A 13646-nucleotide genomic window follows, 5' to 3' on the forward strand; every position below is an offset into this window, starting at 1 on the left:
CACTGAGAGAACATCTACTTGGAGAGGAGATGATGAGGCCTTCTAAATGACATTGGATTACATCTCCCGTGACTCACTTTCTGATGATGGCTGATGGGAGTTAAAGTACAGCAATATTTGGACACACCCCAACTTAGGTCGGTGGAGCTGAACAACTACATAGCACACAGACATTATAAATGCCCTTAAAACATTCATGATGTTTCCATAATTTGATTGAGAAGGCATATAGCTGTAAGCTGCAATGGAAGATTTAGTGTGAAGGAATTGGGAAAGAAACAGTCAGTGCTGCAGACTTGAGTAGACTGACTTGGACTCAGTTCAGACTCAAGTCCCTTGAACTGCTCAACTTAGACTTGAGTCCACATAAAGAATGTACTGACTCAACTCCTGACAGGTATTTTTTTAGTTACTGACTTGATATTCCTGGGTTTGGAAGCTGAAATTAAAGTCTACTTGGCAGCCTGCCTTTGCCAGAAATAGGATAGGTTGAATCCTTCCACATTTCTTTTTTCCTGCAGCAGAAGCAGACAAGACTTGCCCCCAGAGGTTAGAGAGGAAAAAGGTCATGCATGAGATCTATTTGACAGCCTGTCTGCTGCATATCAAAAGATCCTTGAAAACTAGCTTTAGGGGGATCATCCTTTTGCCTCAAGTAGCCCATTGCCTAACATGTTTGCTGCCCTGTTTCCTCCAAGAAAGAAATGCACCCTGAGCTCTAGAGGCAAGCCCTGACTGTTGCTGTTCCTAGGAAAAAAGAACTTTAGAAAGATCCAGCCTATCCTCCTACTCTTGTGTTCCAACTTTGTACACGTCTTTTCTAGTTATCGAAACTCCATCCCCTCCCCACGCACACTACCTCCTTTTTTCTGTTGGCTCTCAAACTTGAGACTCATCTTTAGACTTGACTTGAATATGTCTTGCAAAAAGCTGAGACTCAAGACTTGAAGGTAGAGAGATGAGACTTGACTTGAGACTTCGGAGTAAAATACCTAATACATCACTGGAAGCAGTATCTCAGGTATGCTTCTGCTACAAGCTTTATTTATTTTCCATTTGTCTTATTGTTATATATTGTTTCAAAATACATAAACCTCAGCATTTTCGGCAATAAATGTGCTTTAAATGCTTTATATGAAGAATATCTTTGTGGCCCCAAAAGCTTTTAAAAAGTCTCATACTGACTTCAGAACATATCCAGGCCTGGATTCCTGTCTTGGGACATTCTTGTTAAATCTCCTTTCTATTGAATACTACAAATGTTGGCTATTTAACTTTTGCATCTTTCTTCCTTACTTAGCCCTTCTCTTTGACATTGCTTTTTAGACGAGGTTCCTAACTTAGCTGACTCTGGAGCCTCACTTAAATTTGGAGAAAGATGCAAAAGTCAACTAGCTACCAATAATTCTGGCATTTCTTTCAGTTAGTCCATATTACCTCAATTTACAGATTTGCGTAATGTAACAGTGTGTCATGATTTACTGAAGGCATTTTAAAAGCAAAAAGAGTTTGATCTTGAAACATTCAGAGTCACATATTTAGAAGAAGTATAATAAAAATCTAACCTACTGAGTATAGTTATAGTCAGCTGAATAAATTCCAAAGAAGGGTTCATTGTTTATCTAGTTTTTAAAACTTAAGAAAACCCTGATCAGCAACTCATGTTGAAGTACAGGCCATATTTTGTATTCAGCAACAGCTGAGAGTCCATAAACAATGGCTCTGTTCACTTACTCTGTCCCTGTAGAAATCAATATAGTGCCAAAGGCTCTTTAACTTCTTCCTTACCAATGTGAATAACAATACAGGTGCTGACAGGTATTTCTACTTTTATGCAGTTTGGGTATTCACTGTGAGTCATAATAAAAGCCGTTTGCTCCCCAGTATGATTAACAGAGGCTTTGGTAAACATCTCCTGATCTAATGCAGCATTTTGGCTGCTTACTTTCAGACACAAAGGACTCATAACTTTTCCACTGTATTTACATAGGATCAGAGGTTCTGAGAGAAAAACAGAAATGTCTGTTTTAGTTTTAGTTTCTATTTAGGGCTTTTGTTTTATTGAAAACAAAATAATATCAGACAAAATATTATATGATAGGTATCCACATGTGTGCATGTGCATGTGTGTGTATGTGCCATCAAGTCACCTGTCAACAAGAATTTCATAGGGTTTTATTAGGCAAGGCATACCGAGAGGTGATTTTGTCAGTCCCTTCCTCTGAAATATAGTACATGGTATGCATTGGTAGTTTCTGATCCAGGTTCTAACCAGGGGTGACCCTCCTTAGCTTCCAAGATCAGATAGGATCCGACAGGGTATACAGAGATATTTCCTAATTCGTTCTATTCAGTACATACAGAACAAGCTCACAAAGAACCCCATTAGCAATGACAATGGTGGAAATATGTGAGGTTCTGGGGTAGAATGAGGCCTGAAATCAACAGTTTGCTGTTATCTACTTTAAAATATAAAGAGAATCTTTAAGTATAAAAATTAAAGAGATTCTCAAGTCTAAGAGCTTAGACTGCCAGCTTTGTCAATTCTGTGCTGTAACTTTATTCTTCACATACAGTGTTATATTAAGTGCATGTTTTATAAGAGACCACCATGGCAGTTAGGAAAATTCAAGATTACTCAGAAGACATTAAAAAAAAATGGGTCCAAATAAATCAAACAGAAAGCTCAAGAATCAGACAATGGGTGGGATAAAGACTCAGACTTGTGCCAAAATGATGGCACTACAAGCTCAAAAAAATAGAGTGGTCCCATGGTATCCACTGGGATTTCGTTTTAGAACTCCCCTTGGATACCCAAATCCATGGATGCTCAAATCTCATTATGTACAATAGGGTGGTAAAATGGTGTCCCTTTCAAAAAATGGAAAATCAAGGTTTGCTTTTTGAATTAAAAAAATATTTTCAAACCATGGATGATTGAATTTGTGCATGGAGAATCCACAGATACAGAGGGCCAACTGTAACTCCTCACTGCATAGCTATTACTTGAAAACAGATTGGTCCAGTACTATGTTTCAGTCTAGGCAATATATGCAGAACAGATAATATAAGAAGGACTAGTGTGGAGTGAACTCTACTGAGACTACCATCAGACCATACTGTACATACTCAATTGGCCAGATAAAAACTTGTCCTCTCATTCTTTGTCCCCTCATCGACTGTCAAGACTGACAACAGCCACATTCTGAAACACGTCCCAATATAGTACCATTACATGCTCTGGTAGGAAACTGAGATTTTCAGCAAGATTCTTGATATAATCAAGATAAAATTAATAAAATATATAGCCAAGCTCAGTGTATTTTATAAACTGTCATGATTATGTTCTTTTCCTAGTGAAACATTTTCCACCAAGGAAATGCAAAGAAGGAATAGCAAAATAAGGACTCAACAAATGCAAATGAGAAACCACTAAGAGTCAGGGGCTTTCCCAGCAGATAATGATCACCAATTAGCAGACATTAATCCTCCTTTGCATTAATCCTCCCAGCCTGAGGCCAGCCATCAGCAACAGAACAATACACATGCAAATCACTCCTGCATTCCCTGGCTCACACAGTATATATATATATATAACCAATTTGTTTCCAGGCAAGCATTCTCTGAAAATGCTAGCCGCAGATGGTGGCGAAACGTCAGGAAGAAACTCTTCTAGAACATGGCCACATAGCCCGAAAAAAACACAAAAAAACTATGTTACTACACTTGATCTTAGCCAAAAGGCTGAGAAGCGAGAAAAAAACTATGTTGACATTCCTTCCTCCTGTTTTCACTCCTCCTTCTTCTGTGTCCAAGCCTGCTTTTTTTTACAATATGTTCTGCATATAAGTTGAACAAGTAGGGTGATAAGATGCAGCCTTGTCTGACTCCTTTGCCAATTTGGAACCATTCTGTGATAAAATCTGCATGTCCAGGGGCAGTTATAGGGAGCTTATAACTCTCCTGTTAAAACAGCTTCACTGACTACCAGTCTGTTTCCAGGCACAATTCAAAGTACTGGTCATGACCTATAAAGTCCTATACCTATAAATGCTGGCCATGACCTATAAAGTCCTATACAGCTTAGGTCCAGACTATGAATCTGACAAGAGTTTTCAGATCTACAGGTAGAAACTTTCTATCAGTCCTGCCACCATAAGGGCTCTGACTTGATGAGGACACAAGTCAAAGCCTTCTCAGTGGCTGCTCCCACCGTCTGGAACCCCCTTCTGTGGGAAGCTAGGCTGGCTCCTCTCCTGCTTTCCTTTCATCAGCAGGCAAAGATTGATAAAAGCTTTTAATGTGTAAGCAGGAAAGTTTCTTATTGGGATGTTTTAATTATCTTTTTAAACTTCTGTGTTTGTTTTAAATGATTTTGTACTGTTTTATGTGGTGATTTTAATTGTTCTAAAATTTTATTGGGACCATTTTTTTAATTGACTCTGTCTGGAAGCCACTTTGGATCTCACTCTGGAGAAAAGGTGGATAAATAAATAAATAAATAAATAAATAAATAAAATGAACTATTATTATTTTGTACATGAACATACTAAGGTTGATTTAAATACCTCACAAAAAAATTCCATGAGCACAATCTTGCCCTATTTTACTCTCAAATTTCTTTTTCTTAAACATAATATATCAATTTTACATTTAAAAGGCTACTCAAAAGAATCCATTATAAAAGCAGAGCGAAACATGATGGTGGATGGGGCAGAGATTAAAATAGCAAGGCATTTATAGTTTATCTATATAAAGATAATGAACAGATAGTGGACTTTGACATCAGTGAGCTATAACTATAAACAATGATTGTAACAAAGATGGAAGTAAAGATATGATAGGAATCCAAGCAGAAAACATTTATAAATTGCCTCTATTGGTACAAAGCAAAAAGTCCATAGTGATATTGTATACAGTACATGAATTTCAAGATGGATGACTACGAGTAAGTGAAGATGCTTCCCCAGCAAGCTGTGCTGAAAGATACAATAAATAAAGGGACAATGACATTTATTGTTAGGACAAGAGCAGGGGGAAAAGGGGGATTTGCCTTCGGAAGAACAATAAAGAGAGCAAGTAGCCATTCAATTACACAATATCCAATGCACTGATACAAAACTAAACATTTGTACACATTGATGGCTATAATAAATATAATGATAACATAAATCTAGGAAAGGAAAAACTCAGAAAAAATACAATCCATTAAAATATAAACCTCAGTCTGACCACTTGTGTGATGAGACTCAACTAACAGATATCATTTTGCTAGCAGCCCTTACTGTCAGGAAGTTCCTCCTACAGTTTAGGTGGAATTTCTTTTCCTGGAGCTTGCATCTATTGTTCCGGGTCCTGTTCTCTGGAGCAGCAGAAAACAAGCTTGCTCCCTCTTCAATATGACATCCCTTCAAGTATTTAAACAGGGCTATCATATCACCTCTTAACCTTCTCTTCTCCAGGATAAACATTCCCAGCTTCCTAAATCGTTCCTCAGTAGGCATTGTTTCCAGACCCTTCACCATTTTAGTTGCCCTCCTTTGGAGATGCTCCAGTTTCTCGACATTCTTTTTGAATTGTGGTGCCCAGACCAACATATGTAACATTTATCCATGAAGCAGTCAAGGTAAACATCTCCATTTTCAGGGTCTACTATTCCAAACGTTGTCCAGAGACTGGAATTATATTTTCCCTCCAAACACATTTTTTTCCACAAGAAGAAGTTAAACATTAGCAGGGCACGATTTTTATAGCTACAGTACCACACTTTTAGAATGAACTCCTGAGAGAGATCCTAAAATCCCCTCCAAGCAGGGGTAAAATATGAGCCCTGCTTCTTTTTCCAGGCATTTGACCTTCTAAGATTGTGTCTGTTGAATTACTGATGTTTGGTTAACACAGTTGGCCCTCCTTATCCATGGATTGTTTTATCCATGGATTCAAGCATCCACTGCTTGAAAATATTCAAAAAAAGTATAAACTCCAAATAGCAAGCCTTGATTTTCCATTTTATATAAGGGAGCATCCACAGATTTTGTTTTCCATGCGGGATCCTAGAACCAAACCCTAGCAGATAACAAGGGCCCACTGTACTGAGTAAGAGGTTTTTATATATATGTGATGTTATGGTGTTTTGTCTCCATCATTTTTCAGGGCTGCTCCATATGTTGTGATTTTACTTCTTCTAAGCTTCCTTGAGAATTAAGAAGGGCATGACAAATAGACAGCCCAATACTGGGAGATGCATAGCAGCAAAGTGGGTCAGGTTTTCAGCAGGGAATTAAAAGGTGGCTCAAGTTTCCAGTGTAAAGTAGTTTCAAGTGCTTGAGATGAAAACTCGTGTAGTTTTCAATTAGCTCTAATGAACACAGAATAACAAATACCTCTGCTTGCTAGTACATATGTTATTTAGTTTTATTATTAAAACGTTTCAAGCCTCTCAGACTTAAAAGTCTCAAAAATCCCGATGAAACCAGTATAAAAGAAGATACCAATGAGATGCTAAACTCCTAAGATTTATAACACTCCTAGCACCCCTGCACCAGTCCACTTTGCCCTTTATCACAATCCTTTCCTCTCAGTCATAGTAAGGTCTGAGACAGCCCCTTCCCACAATCCATCAGATGTCTCATGAACTAGAACACCTGCCACAGCTTAATGACAAAGCTTTCTCACTAATAAGAAATAATTAATCAGAAACTGTCAATGTTTCAGAGTACTTTGCTAAAGCTTTCAGGCACTACAGAACACGCCTTATTAACTGATTAATGCACAACTCTGAAGCGCTGTGAGGTGAGGCAACCTCCTGTGTTCTCCTCATTAAGAAACACCTTGGAGACTCTTCCTGTTACTTTGAAAACCCTGAGCTGAACTCTCTTCCCATTTTCACTGCTCGGTTTCCTTCAATGTGCCAAGTCCTGCCACTTTCCTGATGCTCCCTTCCAACTGACGCCACCAATGCTCTCCTTTTTATTTCCAACTTTTGAATTACCATCCAGTATACATCCAATAACCTATATAAAGAAATACAAAATCCATTACAATAAACATTATTAATAAATAGTAGTATGTGATAGATTCACCACAGAGTCAGCCTAAGTCAGAAATGATGTGAAGGCACACAACAACTAATTTACAATATCTGTATTCTTAAATCTTAATCAAAGATTGGGGCTCCACTATTGTTTCTGTGGCAGAAGCAACATTAAACTCTACATGTATGATAGATCCTTCCTTCGCTGATCACATTGGCCTCTGCAACAGGTATTCATTCTTAAGGCAGATACTACATGTCTGGTGGTACAGTCATTGATCTTAAACACTACCTAATTCTGCCTGAATTATCTACCATTGGGGCAAAATCTACTGTCAGTTTTGATGAATAACTCTGGTATAAGGTGGATCCCACCTAAACACCAGTGATTATTCCAAGGAACGAAATACCTTTCATGTTGTGGTGTGTATGCCACTGAAAGCAGCAGGGATTATTTCCATTTGAATATGAATATACACATCTAATTGCTTTCTACAGTTCTTAAATTCAAGGACACCTGGGTTTCCATGGAGAGTTAAATAAAAAGATAGCAAAGCAGAAAGCTGAGAAAATAAAGATAAAGATTTAACAATCTTTTTTCTAAAGGTGAAATGAATACAGTGGGACCTCGATATCCACAGAATTCAAGCATCTGCAGACAGCAGGCCCATGTTGTCCCCACTGGGGCTGTGCCGCCATTAGGGACAGCCCCCATTGTCCCCAGTGGCAGTGCATGAATACAGCCGTGACACCATTAGGGATAAAGGGAGTTCAGGTAAGCCCCTGTTGTTTAGAAGTCTCATTGTCCCTAATGGCGGCATGGCTGTATGCACACAACATCACTGGGGGCAACAGGGGTTTACATGAAGTCCCGTTGTCCTTAATGGCAGTGCAGCCACTTGCACACACCACCATTGGGAACAACAGGACTCAAGCATCTGCAGATTTTGGTATCCACAGAGAAGTTGGAATATAACTTATTATCACCATTGTATATCACTTATTATTAAAAGATTTATCCAACAACTCTCCCCTAAACACTGTATATCACTGTATATCCCATTGTATATCACTTATTATTAAAAGGTTTATCCAACAAGTCTCCCCTAGACACTGCACAACCAAACAAATAGGGTTGTTTTTGTTTAGGCCAGGGAAGCCAAATCAAAACAATTTGGCTTATTTAATTTCATTGATTTAATTTATATAATTCCTTTCTTCTCTAACAGAACTCAGGATATTAACAGAATGAATTACAGGTAGTCTCTTGTTCAGACACTGGTCAAACCCAGGGTTGCTTCACATCACATCAGGCTGTATCCTGATACTATACTTTGGATTGATAAGGGGAAATGTGTTCATTTGTTTATAAAATTTAGAAGTCACCTAAAAGAATGCAAACGGTGCATTACAAATTTTAAAAGCTGCCAAAAATTTCTGGGAAAAAATCAAGGAGAACATAAACAGGTTTTTAGTGAGAAAAGTAATAGGATTCTTAAAAAAAGTTTACAAAAAGGGATACTAACTGTGATTCATGGTAAGTGTAATTCTGTATGTCTATCCAGATTTAAATTCCACCAGCAATTTTTACCAAGTGAATGTAGTTTTGTTTCCCACATTCCAATTCAGTTTCTCTTCTCTCTTCCTTGATCCAAAAAGGAGGTGGTTGTTGTTTTTATTGTTATTGTTGTTATATCTATATCCTGCACTTTTCCCAGAACTGGGACCTAGAGCAGCTCACAACATTAAAAGAACAATACAATTAAAAAATCAAGAAAACTGATACATTAAAACAGAATTAAATTGTTACAGTATTAAAATACATTAAAGGTTATGATTGGAGTCTAGGCGAATTATGTGGCTCATGAGCAGAAAAGACAAGACATGCAGACCTTTATACTGATTAAGGCTGAATCTACAAGAGGGCTATATCCCAGCTCCAGTCTGCACTATCCTGCACCAATTTGACCTGGTTGATGTCACACTCATGCAATTTAATACAAACTCATACTGGTTTTGAAAGCCATGCCGTTCTTCTACCATGAAGGACATTTCTACCACATTCACGTGTTGACTGAATCTGATTATTTTACGTCACACAACCACAGTGGCTGCAGGGTTCCCCCTCTTTTTTTTGTGGCATGCATGTAGATACAGAGATATTCACATGTCCATATAAACCTTTCTTGTTTTCCTGTCACTCCTATGGCCCTCTGGATGGCTTGTACAAACTTCCCCTTTCAACACCTCATTTGTCGATGTTCCAGTGTTTCAACACTTGCAGATTACTGACAAGGTCCATTAAGTCAACGAAAGGTTTGCTCTTTCATGGCTCTCAAAGTTTGCCTATAGAAAGAATGGACCTCTCCTTGAATTAATGGAACTTGTCTGTGTACTGTAAGCTAACGAAGTTATGCCAGAGAGTTACAACAGATTTTCTAGAAGACTTCTCACAAAAAGGATAAGGGAGTGTGTGATTTTCCCCTCCAACAGGAACTCAGAAATATCTAGTCATAGTACAGTAGGGTATATTTTAAGGTGAATTTAATAGCCTCAGTCCTTCCACAGTATGAACCCTATCCCTAATATAAACACATGCACTAGCCGCATGAGAGGCGGAAGGGGCTGCAAGGGGAGCAGTTATTAACTAGTGGTTCATAATCCTTGCTTCTGGGAAACAAAGTTATTAACTTACTTATTCTCTTTTAGGCAGTTCTTCATGAGCCCCACTTCTGGGGACCTGAGTTATTGACTTCCATGAACACAAGTACCTTTTTGAACAGTGCTTTGTGATCCCCCACTTCCCCCAGTTGAGGAGGAGATTAAATTAAATTAAGGGACTTGTGCACATGGATGTCAACAACTCTGGTCTCCAGAAGCAAGTATCACAAAGCATAATCCATGAAGGGACTTGCTGCAGCTGCTGTGAAAATTGCCTTCATTCCTAGGAGGTATAGGGGCTTGGAAACTGGGAAAGTGGAAATGGTCCAGTGGAGGAGGCCTCTCAGCATGGCAGAGGGGTCATAGTGTCAAGGTAGAAAAGAACGATTCTGGCTGGTAAGAGTGTGTGAGCTGAGAAAATTAAATGCATCCTCATTCAGTTTAGGCCACAACATTTAAAGTCCCCCACATGATCTACCTTCAAGATTAACAGGATTTGTTGTGTGTTTTTTTTTAAAAAAAACCTACAGAATGGGACAGCTAGTTTGTAAAATTGTTGATGCCAATTCAGCAGAAAATTACAACACAATCCTCCCCGTGGTTTTTTAAAATTTATTTCTTGATGAGTCCAGAGGAATTTATTCTCCAATAAGGTTGCAATTCTCTATCCTCTTACCTGGGACTAAATCTCAGTTCCATGTAGGAATGTATAAAACTGGACTGTTCATCAACGGTAAGGCAGAAATGTTGTTAGAGGTGCTTGGGGGTCTTTCAGGTGATGCAAGTGATCGATCCCCGATTATTCACAACTTGAGCTTGGCAGGTGGGAAGTGAGCTAAATTCACAGTGGGAAGGGTCCCAAAGGGGCCTATTTTGCTATCCACATCTGGCAAGGGTGGGTTTGATGTTTGATTTTTAGTTAAGTATATTACGTTAGCAAATACCTGCATATTTAAATATTCAAAAGGACACTTCTATTTCAGAGGCTCTGCAAGCTTCAGGATATTCGAATATGCAGATATCTGCATACATATGTACACAAAACAAAAAGAAAATGCCAAACTACAGTGGTTCCTCGGGATACGAAATACCCAGGTTACGAAATTTCCGGGATACGAAAAAATCCCATAGGAAATAATTGTTCCGGGTTACGAATGTTTTTTCGGGTTACGAAAATTTTTTTGGTGCTTTTCGGCGCTATTTCACAGAAAATCGCGGCTTTTCCCCATTAGCGCCTATGGGTTTTTCGGCTTACGAAGCCTTTCGGGTTACGAAAGCGGCCGCGGAACGAATTAATTTCGTAACCCGAGGCACCACTGTAAATCCCTTTGGCTATGAGATCTGGGATCCTTAGTCCAGTAATCCACAAGGAAACTTATTCAAAAGAAATAAAGGCCTGTTACAGACTGCCAAAATAAAGCTGCTTCGGGTCTCTTTGGAGATATGCTATTTAAATGATGCATGGGTCCTAAGAGTCCAGAGGTCGCACCAAAGCCACACTCCATTCCTAAGCACTGGAGGGCAGCTTTGGTGCAGCTTCCGGATTCTCAGGACCCATGCATCATTTAAATAGCATATCTCCAAAGAGACCCAAAGCAGCTTTATTTTGGTAGTCTGTAACAGGCCAAAGTTTATTGTAGAAATAAGGCAGAAGTAATCCATTGACACATTTTTGCAGAATCTGAGGTCCACAGGAAAAAAGTACCACTTTTAACCTTCCCCCAGCCCCTCCTTTCTCCAGCCCAGTTCTATTCCCACACCACATAGACCTTGCCATGGCAACCAAGACTTTCTCAAGCCATCAACCTTGAATGCCAGATGGTTCACAGGGCCTTATCACTAACATTTCAAACTGCCCGGCTAGGCCTCTTCAACAAGCTACCATCTATTAAGCTTTTCTACTCTCTATCCACCCCCCTCCCACTATAATAACTTTAGACAGAACAGGAATATAAGCAGTTATATGAGTGAATACATATATATGAATAACCATTATAACTGAACCCAAATGACTGGTTCTGACATTGGCATACTTCCCACTGTGAACTTTGCCCATCTCCCACCCATACATACACTAAACATTTTTAAAATGTTGACACCACACTTGCTGCACCTAGTTAACCACCCCCCAACCTGTCCGCCCTCCAACCACCACCTTCATTCCACCCTAATTCCAATTCCGAACCCAAGGCACATGTTTTAAAAACACCCCCCCCCCCTAAAAACTGCAGAATAAAAAGGAGTGTTGGATTTTTTTTTTAATTGCATCAATGCCCTCAGGTGTCTAAAAGATAAAAGCAGACGAATATCTTGTGTTCAGACAGAACAGGCATTAAGGTAAGGGTAAAATATTTTGCAGATACAAATTTAGCCTAGCTAACAAAAATACATGTTTTTGCTAGCCAAGCATATAAAACAACAGCTACAGTAGATTGTAACTCTACCTGCAACGAACATCTAGTTTCTATATGCCCTCTGCTCCCACTTTCCCTTTTGGAAGTTGACAGATCCATGGTTTTTACAGGACTTTTCTACATATTGGCTGCTTCTCTGTTCTCTACTTTAGTTGCCTCTAACCAAATTCTACCTTTACAGTTATACCTATAGTGGAAAACTGGGAGCCTTTCTTATCTTAAGAAAAGTAAGTTCAAAGCAATTTTACAGCCTGCCAAGAAGGAGCTAGGCAGCAAAGCTTGGGGTGAGTGGCTATTTTTCTTTTGAAGTTGAGCCTTTTGGGAAGAGCTTCCAGCTAAAACTCACAGGAAATGGTGACAATGCTCCTCTTCCCAACCACTAATTTTACATTTTCACTTAGAAACCAAAATCTGGAACAATTAGAAGGCTGAATTTATGCTTCTGACTTAAAGCTGCCTTCAGATGTTCTGAGAAAGCTACAAAGAGATGTAGAGGATGTGCAGTGCACAGCAGCATAATAGGGAGAGAGAAAAATCCCACTTGCCTGCTAAGGCAGGTGCAAGGGTCCAAGGCTATACATGAAAAGAATTTCAAAATGAGTGTTTCTGTTAGCTTTCTTCTAGATTCCTACAGTTAGCTTATAAATGGCCCCACACATGCTTTCTTTCTCTAAACGCCTGATCTGTAACCTTTGTAGCTAATTTCGTTCTGTTTCAGTACTATTTCAGTACTGATAGAGCTGGGAATGTGTTCCTTGAAGATTTATAACTTGTGTTTCAAAAACTATGTGCTGAAGTCAACCAATACGTTCAATACATTTACCACATTGTGCCTACCAACAGAAAAGCTCTGTGGTACGACCCATCCCCCAATGCTAATAGGTGTAAAAGTTTGTATACTGTATGTATTGAACATGAAAGAATCTAATGACTGAACCGAATGATTCATTGTTGAACAAAGACACTAAGGACAAAATGAGTATGCTGTTTGGTACTCCCTCTCATAGTTTGTCATTTCTCATCCATACCATTTGAGAGGTTGCATTATATTTCCCCAATGGTGGTGGCAGGGGTGTTCTTGGCAGCTGCAATTCATTTCCCCACCATGCTCCCTGGAAGGACAGCCACCAAGACAAGTCAGTCTTGCTATGGTTGCCAGTGTCGAGAAAAACCTTGAATAAAAGACAATGAATGCACGTACAGTATATAATTGGGGAAAGAAAATGAATTCAAGGACATTCAACAAAGCAAAGTCTAATGAATAACAAAATAAATGAATTTTTAATGGGGGAACCTATTATGAAAATAAATGCAATATCAAACACAAAGGAAGATTTTTGAATATTTGCACATGTATTTAATTTAGAAGACTGATATGTGTTGCAAGAATTTTATTATGTGTGGCACTTACTAAGGGGCCGAACAGACAGCCCAGAAAAGCTGGCTTCCGGACGGCTGGGTGGGGTGGCCTTTTGACCCCCCCCCCCAAAGCTGTCCAGACGGGGGCAGCTTCAAGCTGTGCCGGAAGCATGGCATTT

General features: G+C 39.1%; 1 protein-coding gene and 1 pseudogene across 3 annotated transcripts in view; both read right to left on the reverse strand.

Moving 5' to 3' along the window:
- The window catches only part of TPK1 (thiamin pyrophosphokinase 1), a 376531-nt gene that overhangs the window by 267475 nt on the left and 95410 nt on the right, over positions 1-13646 (reverse strand). The gene's annotated exons all lie outside the window — the stretch shown is intronic.
- LOC121935824 lies at positions 3601-3756 on the reverse strand (annotated as a pseudogene).

This window comes from Sceloporus undulatus, chromosome 6 (assembly GCF_019175285.1).
Source record: "Sceloporus undulatus isolate JIND9_A2432 ecotype Alabama chromosome 6, SceUnd_v1.1, whole genome shotgun sequence".
Taxonomy (NCBI): domain Eukaryota; kingdom Metazoa; phylum Chordata; class Lepidosauria; order Squamata; family Phrynosomatidae; genus Sceloporus; species Sceloporus undulatus.